The sequence below is a fragment of the Elephantulus edwardii genome, unplaced genomic scaffold (assembly GCF_000299155.1).
Source record: "Elephantulus edwardii isolate Elephantulus edwardi_28Jun2011 unplaced genomic scaffold, EleEdw1.0 scaffold00170, whole genome shotgun sequence".
Classification (NCBI taxonomy): Eukaryota; Metazoa; Chordata; class Mammalia; order Macroscelidea; family Macroscelididae; genus Elephantulus; species Elephantulus edwardii.
In genome coordinates, this window is record NW_006399920.1 from 2,250,337 (window position 1) to 2,265,096 (window position 14,760).

At 38.7% G+C, this 14,760-nt stretch overlaps 1 pseudogene; it reads left to right on the plus strand.

Moving 5' to 3' along the window:
- Window positions 1–8,169: 8,169 nt before the first annotated feature.
- Window positions 8,170–8,989, plus strand: LOC102852014 (annotated as a pseudogene).
- Window positions 8,990–14,760: the final 5,771 nt, after the last annotated feature.

The window sequence follows — 14,760 nt, forward strand, 5'->3', positions numbered from 1 at the left end:
GGATTCTGCAACTTCGTCTGACATACTTTGGACATATTACCAGGTAGGGCCAGTTCTTGGAGTGGGACATCATGTTTGGGAGGGTAGAAGGACAGCACAGGAGAGGAAGACCCTCGATGAGATGGATTGATTCAGTGACTGGGGCAAGGGGGTAGGTGTGTCAGGGACAGTAAGGTTGGCACAGGATAAAGCATGGTTTAGGGTTCTGGTACATCGGGTTGCTATGAGTTGCAAGTGATCTGACAGCACATAACAACAGTAGTTTGTAGGAAGCCCTGGTAGTTTAGTGTTAAGAAATTGGACTGCCAACCCAAAGACATGCAGTTTGAATCCACCAGCTGCTCCATGGGAGAAAGATGGGTGGTCTCCACCTGTGCTATTTATAGCCTCTAAATACCTGCTAGAGTGTCAGCTTGAAGTCAGTTCTGAATTGAACCACTTGTTGTTGGGTTGGCAGTGCAATTCCTTACACTCTAGAACTCTCTCAGGCCACTAGAGCTTTCCTAAGGAGTAGAAACTATTAGCTCTATCTAGACTGATCACAATCGTCTGACATACTTTGGACATGTTGCCAGGAGGGATGGGTCCTTGGAGAGGGACACCATGCTTGGGAGGGTGGAGGGACAGTGCAGGAGGGGAAGACCCTCTATGAGATGGATCGCCTCAGTGACTGGGGTAATTGGGATGGGTGTGTCAGAGGCAGTGCGGTTGGCGTAGGATAGAGCAGGGTTTAGGGCTGTTGTGCATAGGGTCGCTATGAGTCGGAAACGACTTGACGGCACATAACAACAACAAGACTGATCACTGCTTCAGTGTGACCTACCAAATCTTAAAGAGCCACACATGCTTCAAAATTGTTTACACATCATTTAACTATATGGCAGTCTAAAGTTTAATAATATTTATAGGTATATAAAAATATCCAACAACTCAAAAAGTGCAGTTTATAGTATCTGACAACAGTTAAAACTTAACAAACTGATAGACAAAAGGAAAATAAAACTCATAATGAGAAAAATCAGTCACTGTCCAAAACTGAAGCAGATGACACAATCAACGGAGAAGACCATTAAAACGGTTTTAATTGTATTCCATATGATTTTTTTAAAAAGTCAAATAACTCTAATCAAATACACAATCACAAGTGGTAGTAACGATGTAGAAAAGGTGGAGTTCTTTCATTTCTGATGGGAAGATAAAATAGTGTATCTACTTTGAAAAAGTCTGGCAGTTTCCCAAAAGGCAAAATCTAGATCACTCATAATTCCATTACTAGAAAAATGAAAACGTATGCCCACATAAAACCATGTACATGTTGGTTTAGAGAGCTATTTCTCAAAAGTCAACAAGTGGAAATAACACACATACTCATTAACTTGTTAATGGAAAAACAATATGTACTATATGCACATTCAATGGAATATTTGACAAGAAAAGAGGATGAAGTACTAACACATACTATAACATGGATGAACATTGAAATACTATAGCACATGAGACACTACATGGTTCAAAATCAGGAAGGGGGTTCGTCAGGGATATATTCTGTCTCCATACCTTTTCAATCTGTATGCAGAACAGATCATCCAAGATGCTGGGATATACGAAGAGGAATGTGGCATCAGGATTGGTGGAAGAATCATCAACAGTCTGCGTTACGCAGATGACACAACTCTGCTTGCTGAAACTGTGGAGGACCTGAAGCGCTTGCTGCAGAAGATCAAGGACTACAGCCTCCTATATGGACTGAAGGTCAACATCAAGAAAACAAAGACTCTCACCACTGGGCCAATTGGCAGCATCAGTATGGATGGTGAAGAGATTGAGATAGTTAACAGTTTTAGTTTACTTGGCTCCACAGTCAACACTCTTGGTAACAGCAGCCAGGAAATCAAGAGACGAATTGCATTGGGAAAGTCAGCTGTGAGGGACCTTCCAAGAGCACTGAAGAGCAATGATGTCAGACTGGAGACTAAGGTGCGCCTGATCTGGACTATAGTCTTCGCAATTACGTGCTATGCATCAGAGAGTTGGACAGTGACTAGGGTTGATAGAAAGATAATTGATGCCTTTGAGCTGTAGTGCTGGAGACGAGTGTTGAATATACATACCATGGAGTGTTAGGAGAAGAAACAGGTTTGTCCTGGAGAGGCTGAAGCCAGACTGTTCCCTGGAGTCAAGGATTCTGAAGCTTTGTCTGACATATTTTGGGCATGTTGCAAGGAGGGACTAATCCTTAGAGAGGGACATCATGTTTGGCAGAGTGGAGGGGCGGCGAAGGAGAGGAAGACTTTTGATGAGATGGATTGATTCTGTGACTAGAGAGGTGGGAATAAGTGTGTTTGGGATGGCTAGGTTGGCACAGGATAGAAGAGCGTATAGAGCTCTTGTACATAGGGTCGCTATGAATCGCAAGCGACTTGATGGCACATAACAACAACAATGGTACATGAAAGAAATCAACCACAAAAAAGGCATTTGTAATGACTATTTATTGTAAATGACCAGATTAGGTAGGTCTATAACATAGACAAAAGTGATCCCTGGTAACTTAGTGATGAGGAATTGCGCTGCCGACCCAGAGGCATAGGCATCTTTGGATTTCTTGAATACCATGGTTGTTGTTTGTGGACCAAAGTAAAATGAAATCATCAGCAACTTCAATTTGTTCCTCCATCTGTCATAATTTTGCCTCTTGATACAGTGATGATGATTTTTGTTTTCTTGATTTTGAGATGTAATCCATATTATAATCCATATAGTTGTCTTATATGTCATCTTTGTTGTTTATATAACTTCGTTTACAGTAAATATTTAATTTCTGTAAACAAAGTCATATAAACCACAAATGACAGTTTCTTTATGGATTTTACTCAACACTTGGTGTCACATTATTCTTTATATTGACCATCTCCCAGAATAGTTTTGCTTAGTGTACAGATTGACTACATATGGAGAAACTTTACAATCCTGATTCATGTATTTTACGATTTTAAACTATACAATATCCCATTGCATTTGAATGAGTTCTTGCTCTTGGTAAAGGCTTCATAAGAGCACAATTAAGTGTTCTTGAATTCTCTCTTTTCAACACTCTCCAAAATTTATTATCATCCACATAGTTGAATGCCTTTGCATAGTTAGTAAAATAGAAGTAAGTATTTTTTGGTGTTCTCTGCTTTGGGCCAAGGTCTATCACTCTTCTCATTTTGCTAGTCATATTGCTACACTACAATGGATTGAATGTTGCTGTGATAATAGAAGTTATACCATCAGTATTCCAAATACCAACAGGGTCACCGTGATCAGCAATTTTTAGCGGTACTACCAAAGACAGATTAAAAAGCTGAACTCACTGTCCATTTTAAAATAACAGTCCCTCAATGTTGTGGAATGTTGGGGAGGAAGGGAGTGCCTCTGGTCAGGACGGGTCACCTGAGCTCCAGAAGTGCAAGCCTCCCAACGGCTTTAAAATGGGGTGGAGAAAGCTTCCCTGTATTTGGCTGCACCAGCCTGAGAAAGCTCACCACCTGGGACGACAGCTGCTGTGTTTGTTGAATTGGGAATGATCCACACGAGGCTGAGGTTCCCCCTACCAATCCACATGTCCCACGTCTGTAAGCCCACCTATCCTGATTTCCTGTGTGTATAAGTTCAGTGCTTATCCCCATAAAATCAAGCTGGATTGACTCTGATCCTTTTCCAGAGTGGTGTATCTCCGTCGTGCTTACTCCCATCAGGGTGTCACTGTTAAGTTGCCAGCAAACTAACAGTGACATGTCAAAAAAAATCCTATGAACAGAGCAGAAACATTGTTCACTACACTGCCAGAAGATAAGCTAATCAGATTGGAAGGCACTAGAATGCTACTAAAGAAAAGCTGTCTACTCAAGTAGAGTCTACCTTTATGACTCAGGTAAAGATTTCACCCATTGAAGGATCTTCATTTGCTGATAGGGTCAGTCTCAAAATGAGGAGAAACCCCTATAAACACCCATTAATAATGTGGAATGTACAAAATATGAATCTAGGAAAATTGAAAGTTGTCAAAATTGACATAGAAACCAAAAATATTGACATCCACGGTGTTAGTTAACTGAGTTGGACTGATATAGCCATTTTGAATCATAATCATATGACCTGATATGCCTAGAATGACAAATTGAAGAAGAATGGTATCACATCTATTTTAAGATTTAGCCTTAATTTTCAATCTTTTCACCATCTATCATTATGTTCCTCTTGGTACAGTGGTAAGAATATTTGTTTTCTTGATGTTGACATGCAATCTGTATTGAAGGCTGCAGTATTTGATCTTCTGCAGCCAGTGCAGAAGTCGTCTTAACTTTCAACAAGCAATATTGTTTTGGTTGCATACCAAAAGTTATTTATAAGTCTTGCTCCAATCCTGAGGTCACATTCTTTTTTCCTAAAGTCAAGCTACTCCAATCAGTTCCTTCACATACAGAATTATTAGACATGGAGAAAAGTTATAACCATAAGGCACATCTTTTTTAAATTTTAAGTATTCAAAGTCCTCTTGCTCTCTTTGCACAATAACTTTTTGGTCTAGGTGAAGGTTTCAAGTGAGCACAATTGAGTGTTCTGGAATTCACAGTCTTTTTTATGTTAGCCATAATTTATTATGATCCAAACAGTCAAATACCTTTGCTTGGTCAATAAAGCACAGACATTATTCTGGTGGTCTTTGCCCTTGGCCAAGATCCATCTGACGACAGCAGTGGTATCTGTGGTGTCATGGCTTCTTCTAAAACCAGCTTAAACTTCTGGCATTTTTCTATGTGCTTTTGAGCATAGATGTAAGGCTAAAGACTAAGATGCAACTGATCCAGGCCATGACCTTCTCAATTCCTTGCTGTTAATCTGAGAGCCAGACAATGGTTAAGAATGACGGAAGAATTGACATCTTGAGGTGTGGTATTTGAAAAAAGTAATGAACATACTGTGGACTTCCAAGAGAGCAAACAGGTCTGTTATGGAGAGAGTGAAACCAGATTGTTCTTTGGAGAAAAGGTTTTTAAAACTTTGTCTCACATACTATGGGCATGTTGCCAGGAGGGACCAGTCCTTGGAAAAGGGTGGAAGGTCAGCCCAGGAGAGGAAGACTCTGGAGAGATAGATTGACACAGTAACTATGCCAATGGGATCAGGAGTGTTAGAGAGGGTAGATTGGCTCAGGATAAGGCAAGGTTCAGAGTCATTGTTCATAGTGTCACTCTGATTCGTAGTTGACTTAACAGCACAAACAATGACAATGATTTTTTTTCTTTTTGAATTTAATTTTTTTCAGCATTTACTTCTCATTTAATTTTTTCTCATTCATTCATTCATTCATTGCTGCACATTTTCCTCCCTGCCCACCCCTCCCCCCAGTACACTTCAGTTTGAAAAGGGAAAAAAAAATCTTTCATTGTTATACAATCCCCAGCCCTCCCCAAATCCACAGTCCACTTTACTATGCATTTCTTTTTCTGGAATTCTGTCATGAAAATAATACCTAATCATATATTCTTTTTAAACAGTTCTTTCCCTCATCTGTTTCAATGCAGTAGACAATGATTTTAAAGAACCCAAATTATCTTAAGCTTTCTTTGTCTCCTGGCTTCTTTCAACTTGCCCAGCAATCCTGCAGCCTTTCAGAGGCTGCGTTCATTGAAGCTATAGATCATTTATAACATGAGAAATTCAGTTGGTCAATGTTGTTAAGTGCCGTCAAGTTGTAGACAACTCATAGCGACATTTGTCGCTATGAATGAAAGACCTGAACAATTGTATAACTTTCATAGTTTCTCCAAGTTCATAGGGTTTCCAGAGGCAAGCCATTTCGGAAGTGGATGCTACTCTTGCTTCCAAGTTTGTTTAATCGGGGATCTCCACTAAACACTGTCCACCATGGATAACCATTATTGCATTTGAGACATCAGTGTCACAGGGTTTAGCATCACAGCAACCATGAGATACCTCTGTAAAGCAAATGGACAGACCAGCGCTATGCCACTTAGAAGAATGTTTGACCAAAAACCATTAAAACAAGGCCTAAGGGTCACATATTAAAATCACCCACTTTTGTCTTGGTAACTTAATTTTCTATTCACTTGACTCATAAAGATTGTTGTTAAGTGCCATCAAGTCATAGATGACTCATAACGACCCTATGAAGGAAAGACCTGAACAATTGTATAACTTTCATCATTTCTCCAAGTTCATACAGTTTTTGGAGACAAGCTATTTCGGAAGTGGATGCCACTCCTGCTTCCAACTTTGTTTAATCTGGGAGCTCCACCAAACACTGTCCACCACGGGTAAACATTATCACATTTGGTACATTAGTGCCACAGTATTCAGCATCATAACAACCATGAGTTACCTCTGTACAACAATAGTTGAACAATACTATATCAAATTATCCTTTAGGTACATTAGGTCTGGTGGTCTACTCTGTTGGTAGTTGTACTGCTAACCCAAACACCCTACCTTGCTGATATTTCAGAACCATCAAGAGCTCCATGAGAAAGATATGCAATCTCCCTCCACATCATTTATAGACTTGGAAACTGGTGGATGGTCAGCTATGAGTTGGTACTGACTTGACAGCAATGAGTGTGAGCTTTTTAATTTGAGGCATATGTGTCCTATACTTTATGTACAGATATTCTCAGTTTTACTCATTTACACATTAAAGACATCAAGAGATTAAGAAATAACATTTGTAGTGAAGTTGATGAATTTTTTCTGTTTCTAAGTGTAGAGTGCTTATTTGCAGCTCCTCAAACTCCAATGGTCATAAATCATACATAGAAATGTTCTGTTGTGCAACCTCTGCTCCACTGCTGCTGAAAATAATAGCATAACCAGCAAGGAAATAAATTTCTTTAAGCATATAATTGATATGGGCATTATATTTTCATTATTAAGATGGAAACATCTATTCAGAGTCATTGAACAAATGGAAAATCAAAAAAGAAAGCATATGTTCTAGAAAATAGGATATCTCCTATTTATTCAGAAGCTTTTATTGTGTATCACATGTGAAATGGCTCTGAAAATAGTACTTACATTAGCACTCAAACAGAACATCAACTGCTTTATTGAGTTGTATGAAGTGATCACAGAACAAATTCATCTGAGATTCATAGAGCATTAAGTAAATATAAGTAATGAGATAAAATATCTCTACAATTGTCTGTATAAAATACTTCTCATTTTATGAATATAAAATCTAACATCTTATGCCATTTTGACACATTTCCAATTCCATAGAAATTTATATTTGGTTTGTCCACTTCTTTTAGCATTGCTTATGATTTGAGCTACATTTTTTAAATACAAAGTTTTTATTTTATACTGATTTACTCACAAAGTTTACATACATTGTTTTTTCACACCAGATATTTCCCATTTTTTTAACCTGCTCCTCCCTTCACCCCTCAAATTGTGTGATTCTATGATTATGCCTCCCCTCCATCCTCACTCCTGTGCTCCCACTTTCACCCACTTTGATCCTCCTGCATGTTTTGCTAGTTATCTATTTCTGCCATCCCAAGAACATGGGAATAACCCAAATGGCCAACCACAATTGAACAGATTGAGGAATTATGGTACATTCAACACGATGGAATATGACACAGCATGCAGGAGCCAATGATTTTGTAAATCACTACCTAACTTGGGAGGGACTGGAGAGCATTATGCTAAGTAAAATAACTCAGTCCCATAAGGACAAAAACTGTATAAGAGCTACATTTTTAAGTCTTCTTTATTGTGTGCTAAGTCTATGAAAACAAGCCATGATTATCTCTGTGGAATTACCATGACATTTGGGATTCGGTACATATCACCAAAACCTGCAGTTTTTAAGGTCCTCATTGCTGCTCAGTGAGGATAATGTCTATGTGCTCTCTGCAACACCCCAAGCCAACTTTGATCAAATCAACCAAACCCCAGAAATTATATGCAAATTTAATGCAAGCAAGGTTCCAGTGTTTGAGGGTGATGATAAACTCTGTGTGTTTGAGAGGAATGCCTTTTCTTATAACATGTTCAATAATCAGCTGCTAGGTAGTGCCCCAGAAGCAGTTGCCCAGTGGGTGCAGTGGACAGTGACATCATCCCTTTAGCTGGTACTTGGCCAGTCCCCACTGTGACATCATGCACCAAAACAAACAGGCTACACAGAACACCAAGAAGGAAGTGCGCGACTTCTGGGCCTCCTGGATCCTCACTTGAAAACAGGAACTTTCCTAGTAGGTGAACATGTGACCCTAGGTGAAGTCACAGTTGTCTGTTCCCTATTGTGGCTCTACAAACAGGTCCTAGAGCCTTCTTTCTGGGAGCCCTAACTGCTGAGTGTGTATTTACCAGCCCCAGTGCCCAGATGTCTTGGAGTAGGTGAAACGCTGTGAGAAGATCCATGATAAAAAGTTGGCAGAGAGCCAGCCATAAAGTCTATCCCATGGATAGAGAAAGGGTCACAGGAGAAGAAACAGATGTCTCAGGCTTAGTGGAAGAAAGGCAGTGGATTTTCCTGGACCCAAGGAGGCATGGAACAAAATCAGCAGGTGCTGGCTGCTAACCCAAGGACTGAGGACACCTGTGCTCACCTGCCAAAAGTCCATTTGTGATGGATGGATTTAAGCACATGTACTCAAGTGGGGACACACTCTCAGTGTCCCTACCACATTTTTAGAAGCATTTCGGTAAAAATGTCTAGTCCTTGTGGTATGCCAACTACTGCTTCCCTGAAGAGCTCCCCTCATTGCTGGAATGTTTTAGTGATTGGGTAAACTGAGGAAGAATGCTTTTGTCAGTGGCATCGTCTTTGGAAGCAACAATAGCAGCTCATTTCTGGAGTCAGGATCTTCACAGGCCAAGAGCTTGTCTACTGGGTTCAGATTGACATGTGGACTATATGTCACACACATGGTGGAAGCTGGATCCTTGCAATAAGGAGATCCAGGCACTGTTTTGAGAGTCCTTTCCCTGAAATGGGGTGATTCACCACCTGAGAAAAGCCTTCAACTAGGGTAAATTCTTCAAATGAACTGCTTGTAACCTAGTAGCATCCACCTGCCCATGTGGGAGAATATGGATCATTAAAGGAAATTAAATATTTAAAAAAATAAGTTGTGGGAAATCAGATAAATAAAAACTTCTATATAAATACACATGCACACTAACATATACGTGAGTGTATAGCTAGTTGTAATCATTACTCATAAAACTCAATTGAACTAGATACTTATATTTGAAATCAATTTTTACCAGAATTTGTCATGTTTATACTCATCATATTTTTCTCTGTATTAGCTCCAATTTTCTTATTTTTATTGCTTTCCTTGCCAGTTTACAAAAAATATCATTAAATTACAGTCTTTATTAAATCATAAACTAAAGCATAAATGTATCAGGCTATTTTTAAAGAATTCTTTATAAGTATTCAATTTCATTTCACTATGTGATACAAATCAAAGGAAATTAGAAGTTGTCAAAACTAAACTTGAATACTAGAAAATATCTTAGGCATTAATATGCTGAAGTAAAATGGAATTGGCCATTTTGAACTGAAAAATCATATGATCTATTAAGCTGTATATTGAAAGATGTGGTACTTTCAGAAATTCAAGCTAGCTTCAAAAGAGGACACAGAAAGAGGTTACATTGTTGTTGATGTCACATGCATCTTGGCTGAAACAGAGAGTCTCAAAAAGATGTTTACCTGTGTTTAGTTGACTATGCAAAGACAGTTATCTCTGAGTATCACAACAAACTATAGAAAACTATGCACATAATGTGACTCCCATAGTCCAAAATTGTGCTCATGTAAAATTTATGAATAAACCAAGATGCAATGGTGCAAACAGAACAATGAGAATACTATGTCATGTAAATTAGGAAAAGTATGTGTCAGGGTTATATCTTTTCATTATACTTATTCCGTATGTATACTGAGAAAATTATCTAAGAAGTTAGTCTATTTGAAAAGCACAGCATCAGGAAGGATTACAGAATTTAACAGCAGACAATAGGCAAATAAAACCCCTCATTTGCTGACAATCGAAGATGGTAGTCTTCATTATGAAATACACCTCAACATAGAGAAAACAAAAAAAATCTTTACAAAAGAAGAAAGTTTGAAATTGTCAGTAATCTAATTTTACTGGGATTTAAAAAATCAGTTTTGATTGGAGCAGCAGTGAAAATAACAGATGGTGACTTTAATCATGCAAATCTTGTGCAAAAGGCCACTTTAAAGTGGCCAAAAGCAAAGATACCATTTTGAGCACTAAGGTGTGCCTGACCTAAGCCATGATCTTTAGAAACTTCTGATATGTATGTTAAAGTTGGTTAATGACTAAGAAAGACCAAAGAATTGATGACTATGGATTATAGTGTTAGCAAAGAATATTGATTATATCATGGGCTTCTGGAAGCACAAACTAACCTGTATTGTGAATACTGCTAGACGGCAAACAAGCTAGGATGGCAAACAAGACTGTATCATATTCTTTGGGCATACTTGGAGGAGGGGCCAAATACTTGAAAAAGGAATCACTGTTGCGAACACAGAGGATCAGTGTGTAAAAAGGAAAACTGTCTACAAAAAAAGGACTGACAGAATACGTGCAGTAAGACAAGCAAACCTAGTGACACTTGTGAGGATGACGCTTGACCAGGAAATATTTTGTTGTCTAAATTGGGTTTGGAAACAGGAGTGGCATCTACTTCCTAAATAATATGCCTCTGGAAACGCTATGAACTTTGAGAAATGATGATAGTTATAGAAAAGCTTCAGGTCTTTTGTTCATAGTGTCACTGTGAGTTGTGATCAACTAGACGGCAATCAACAGCAACAAGATGTTGGGTAAATATGAGTAAGTACCAACTTGATGGCATCTAACAGTAGGATAGAACTACCTACATATGGACTATAGAACATATATGCCACAAAATATCTCCCTGCCCTTTACCATCCTAAACATAAGACATTTTCTTTTTTGATGTGACTTTAGGCCATTTTATAGTTCCTTGGTGCCATTGAGTCATCTCTGCTAGAGAAGGACACCTTGCTTGATCCTATGCCTTTCTCACAGTCACTGATACATTACTGCAGTACTGTGCCAATCTATGTTGTCAAGGGTTTTGTGCTGACCCTCTATCAACCATGATGATCTAAATGTTTTTCAGGTGTTCTTAGAAAATTCCCTTAAAGCTTTATTAATTTAGCCCACTAAATAAGTCTAATTGGGTAATAGTGACTTTTGCAAAACAACAACAATAAAATAGGTCTTTAATTGGGTAATATTGACTTTTGTAAACACTTTCCAGTAGTTAGCACCACATCACAAAATAAAAGATGAAAAATTTATGAACCAAATTGATTAATATGTGTTCTTTTAATGTAGCATTTGGTTAAAGCTTTTATTCCCTTGATGTATTGAGGTAAATTATGCATCTAGTTGGATCATCTATAGAGTAAGCTGATCATATAGTAGATAATTCAAATAATTTATTTTGATGTGACAACCATGGTCATTTGTTGTGGTTCCAACCAACTCTAAGGCAATGAGGTTTTTGTTTTCTTGGATTGTTTTTCGCTTGTTGTTTGAGTTAGCTCATCACAATATTAATGTATGTTTCCTTCCAATGACTAATTGTGATAGGTTTATTTTCATATATGTATATTTCATTTGTACATCTTTATTCATGATATTTTAATTTAAGTAGCTTTCTCATTAAAAATCTGCTAATTTGCTTTTTTAGTATTGAATTGTAATACTTCTCTTTGTATTGAATGTTAGAATTTTTATCAGATATATGACTTGCAAATATTTACTTATATGAGCAAGAGCCTATGGTGATGAAAGAGGAAGTTAAAATTGCTCTGAAGAAATTGGCAAAAAAACAAGGCTCCAGGAGTTGACAGCATACCAATTGATTTATTTCAACAAACAGATGCTGCCCTGGATGTGTTCACTAAGTTGTGCCAGGAAATCTGGAGGACAGCCAGCTGGAAGAGATCTTTATTTGTTCCCATTCCAAAGAAAGGTGACCCAACAGTGTGGAAATTATCAAACAATGTCATTGATATCACATGCAAGAAAGATTCTGCTGAAAATTATCCAAAAGCGTTTGGAACAATATGCCAAGAGAGAACTGTCAGATGTGCAGGCTGGATTTAGAAGAGATCGTGGTACTAGGGATATTATAGCTAATGTTAGATGGATCTTGGCAGAAAGCAGAGAATACCAGAAGAGTGTCTATCTGTGCTTCATTGATTATGCAAAGGCATTTGACTGCGTGGATCATAACAAACTGTGGCTGACTCTGAGAAGAATGGGAATCCCAGAACATTTGATTGTGCTAATGCAATTTGGACCAAGAGGCAGTCATCAGAACAGAGCAGGGAAACACTGGATGGTTCAAAATCAAGAAAGGGGTCCATCAGGGATGTATTTTATCTCCCTACCTTTTCAATCTGTATTCAGAACAGATCATCTTAGATGCTGGGATGTAAAAGGAGGAATATGGCATCAGGATTGGTGAAAGAATCATCAACAACCTGCGTTATGCAGATGATACAACCCTGCTTGCTGAAACTGAGGAGGACCTGAAGCGCTTGCTGCAGAAGGTCAAGGACTGCGGTCTTCAATATGGATTGAAGCTCAACATCAAGAAAACAAAGATTGTCACTACTAGGCCAATTGGCAGCATCAGTATGGATGGTGAAGAGATTGAGATAGTTAACAGTTTAGTTTACTTGGTTCCACCGTCAACACTCTTGGTAATAGCAGCCAGGAAATAATAAGAATTGCATTGGGAAAGTCGGCTGTGAGGGACCTCTCAAGAGTACTGATGAACAATCACCTCAGACTGGAGACTAAGGTGCGCCTAATCAGGCTATAGTCTTTGCGGTTATGTGCTATGCATTGGAGAGCTGGACAGTGACTAGGGTTGACTGAAAGAGAATTGATGCCCTTGAGCTGTGGTGCTGGAGAAGAGTGTTGAACATACCATGGAATGCTAGGAGAACAAACAGGTTTGTCCAGGAGAGGGTGAAGCCAGAATGCTTCTTGGAGCCTAGGATTCTGGGGCTTTGTCTGACATACATTGGGCATGTTGCAAGGAGGGACTGATCTTTGGAGAGGGACACCATGTCTGGGAGAGTGGAGGAATGGTGCAGGAGAGGAAGACCCTCAATGAGATGGATCGATTCTGTGAGTGGATTGGTGGGAATGAGTGTGTTTGAGACGGCAAGGTTAGCACAGGATAGAACAGCATTTAAGGCTCTTGTATGTAGGGTCGCTATGAGTCACAAGCGACTCGATGGCACATCACAACAATATCCTACATCTGACTCTTTACCTCTGATTCTTTGGACTTGAAACAGTGAGGTTTTTTTACATGTCCCCTTGGGTTCGTCAGCCTCTGCAGCTATGTGAGTTAGAAGATGCTTTTCTCCTGAATTTTTTTCACCAACCTGAGACTCGCCAGCCTCTGTAAGTGTGGGAGCCACTGGTTTTAAGGTAAAATTCTAGCTAGCTAGTGAGCTATCCCAAACCCACTTACTTCCAATTTCTTGACCACCCTCCATCAGGTTCGGAGGATGTAACTTTTCGGGAGAAAACTGTCTTCCCCTACAGAGAATCTGCTGGATTCAAGCTACCACTCATTCAATTATTACAGAATATGTAACACATTAAACTTGATTTTTTTATTGCATTTTTAAAGTACCCAGCCTAAGACAAAAATCCCAGTCTGTGACTTGTTTTGTTATGTTCTTTTAAACTGTTAAAAGTACTTTGCCTAGCCCAACTTTGTGGAAGCTTCCCACTCTGATTTCTAGGCTTAATCCTTACATTTATGTTTCTCACACATTTTGAGTTCATAATTGTGCATGGTATGAAGTAAAGATCTAAATTAATATTTTTGCACATGGACGTCTACTTGTTCCAGCACTATTTGCCAAAAACGGTTATTATTTCCTCAACTGATTGCTATCCAATCTATTTTGTGAAAAATCTAATGTCTATACTTTTTTTATTTACTAGGAGGATCTAATGCCTCCTTACATCACCCACAAAATACATGTGACCAAGACTCACCTTCTTTACTTTCAAGGATCATTCTTGCTGTTCTTCTTTCAAGACAGGTGTGTTTATTCTTCTGGTAGCCCAGCATATATGCAGTATTCTTGACAATATAATTTAATGACATCATTTCTTTCGTCTTCCTCAATCATTATACAACTTCTGCATGCATATGAAATTACCCTGCCTCAGGTCAAGTGAATCTCAGTTCTATTGACCTCTTTGCATGTTAATACTTGAAAGTTGTCTACCTGGTGTAATGTTTCATTTGATTTTTGGACTACTGTTTACATGGATGCTGATTGTGGAGCCAAGTAAAATGAAAGCATTGAAAAAAATATATAAACGCCCTCATCATTTGCCACACAGAAATCCTCCGAACTAGTTTTCAATAATCTAAATTAATGAAAGGAAACAAAGACTTGACAGAAGTGAGTGATTTAAACTAAAATTGTGGTGCTACCTTGCAGAGGCAAAAATAAAACAATTCTTCACAACATGTTTACTCTTTCTGCTATCTGTGCTAAATAAAGGTAGCCTGAATGGTTGATGTTGTTGTTGTTGTTGTTGTTGTTGTTATGTGCCGTCGAGTCGTTTCCCACTCATAGCGACCCTATGCACAACAGCCCTAAACCCTGCTCTATCCTGCGCC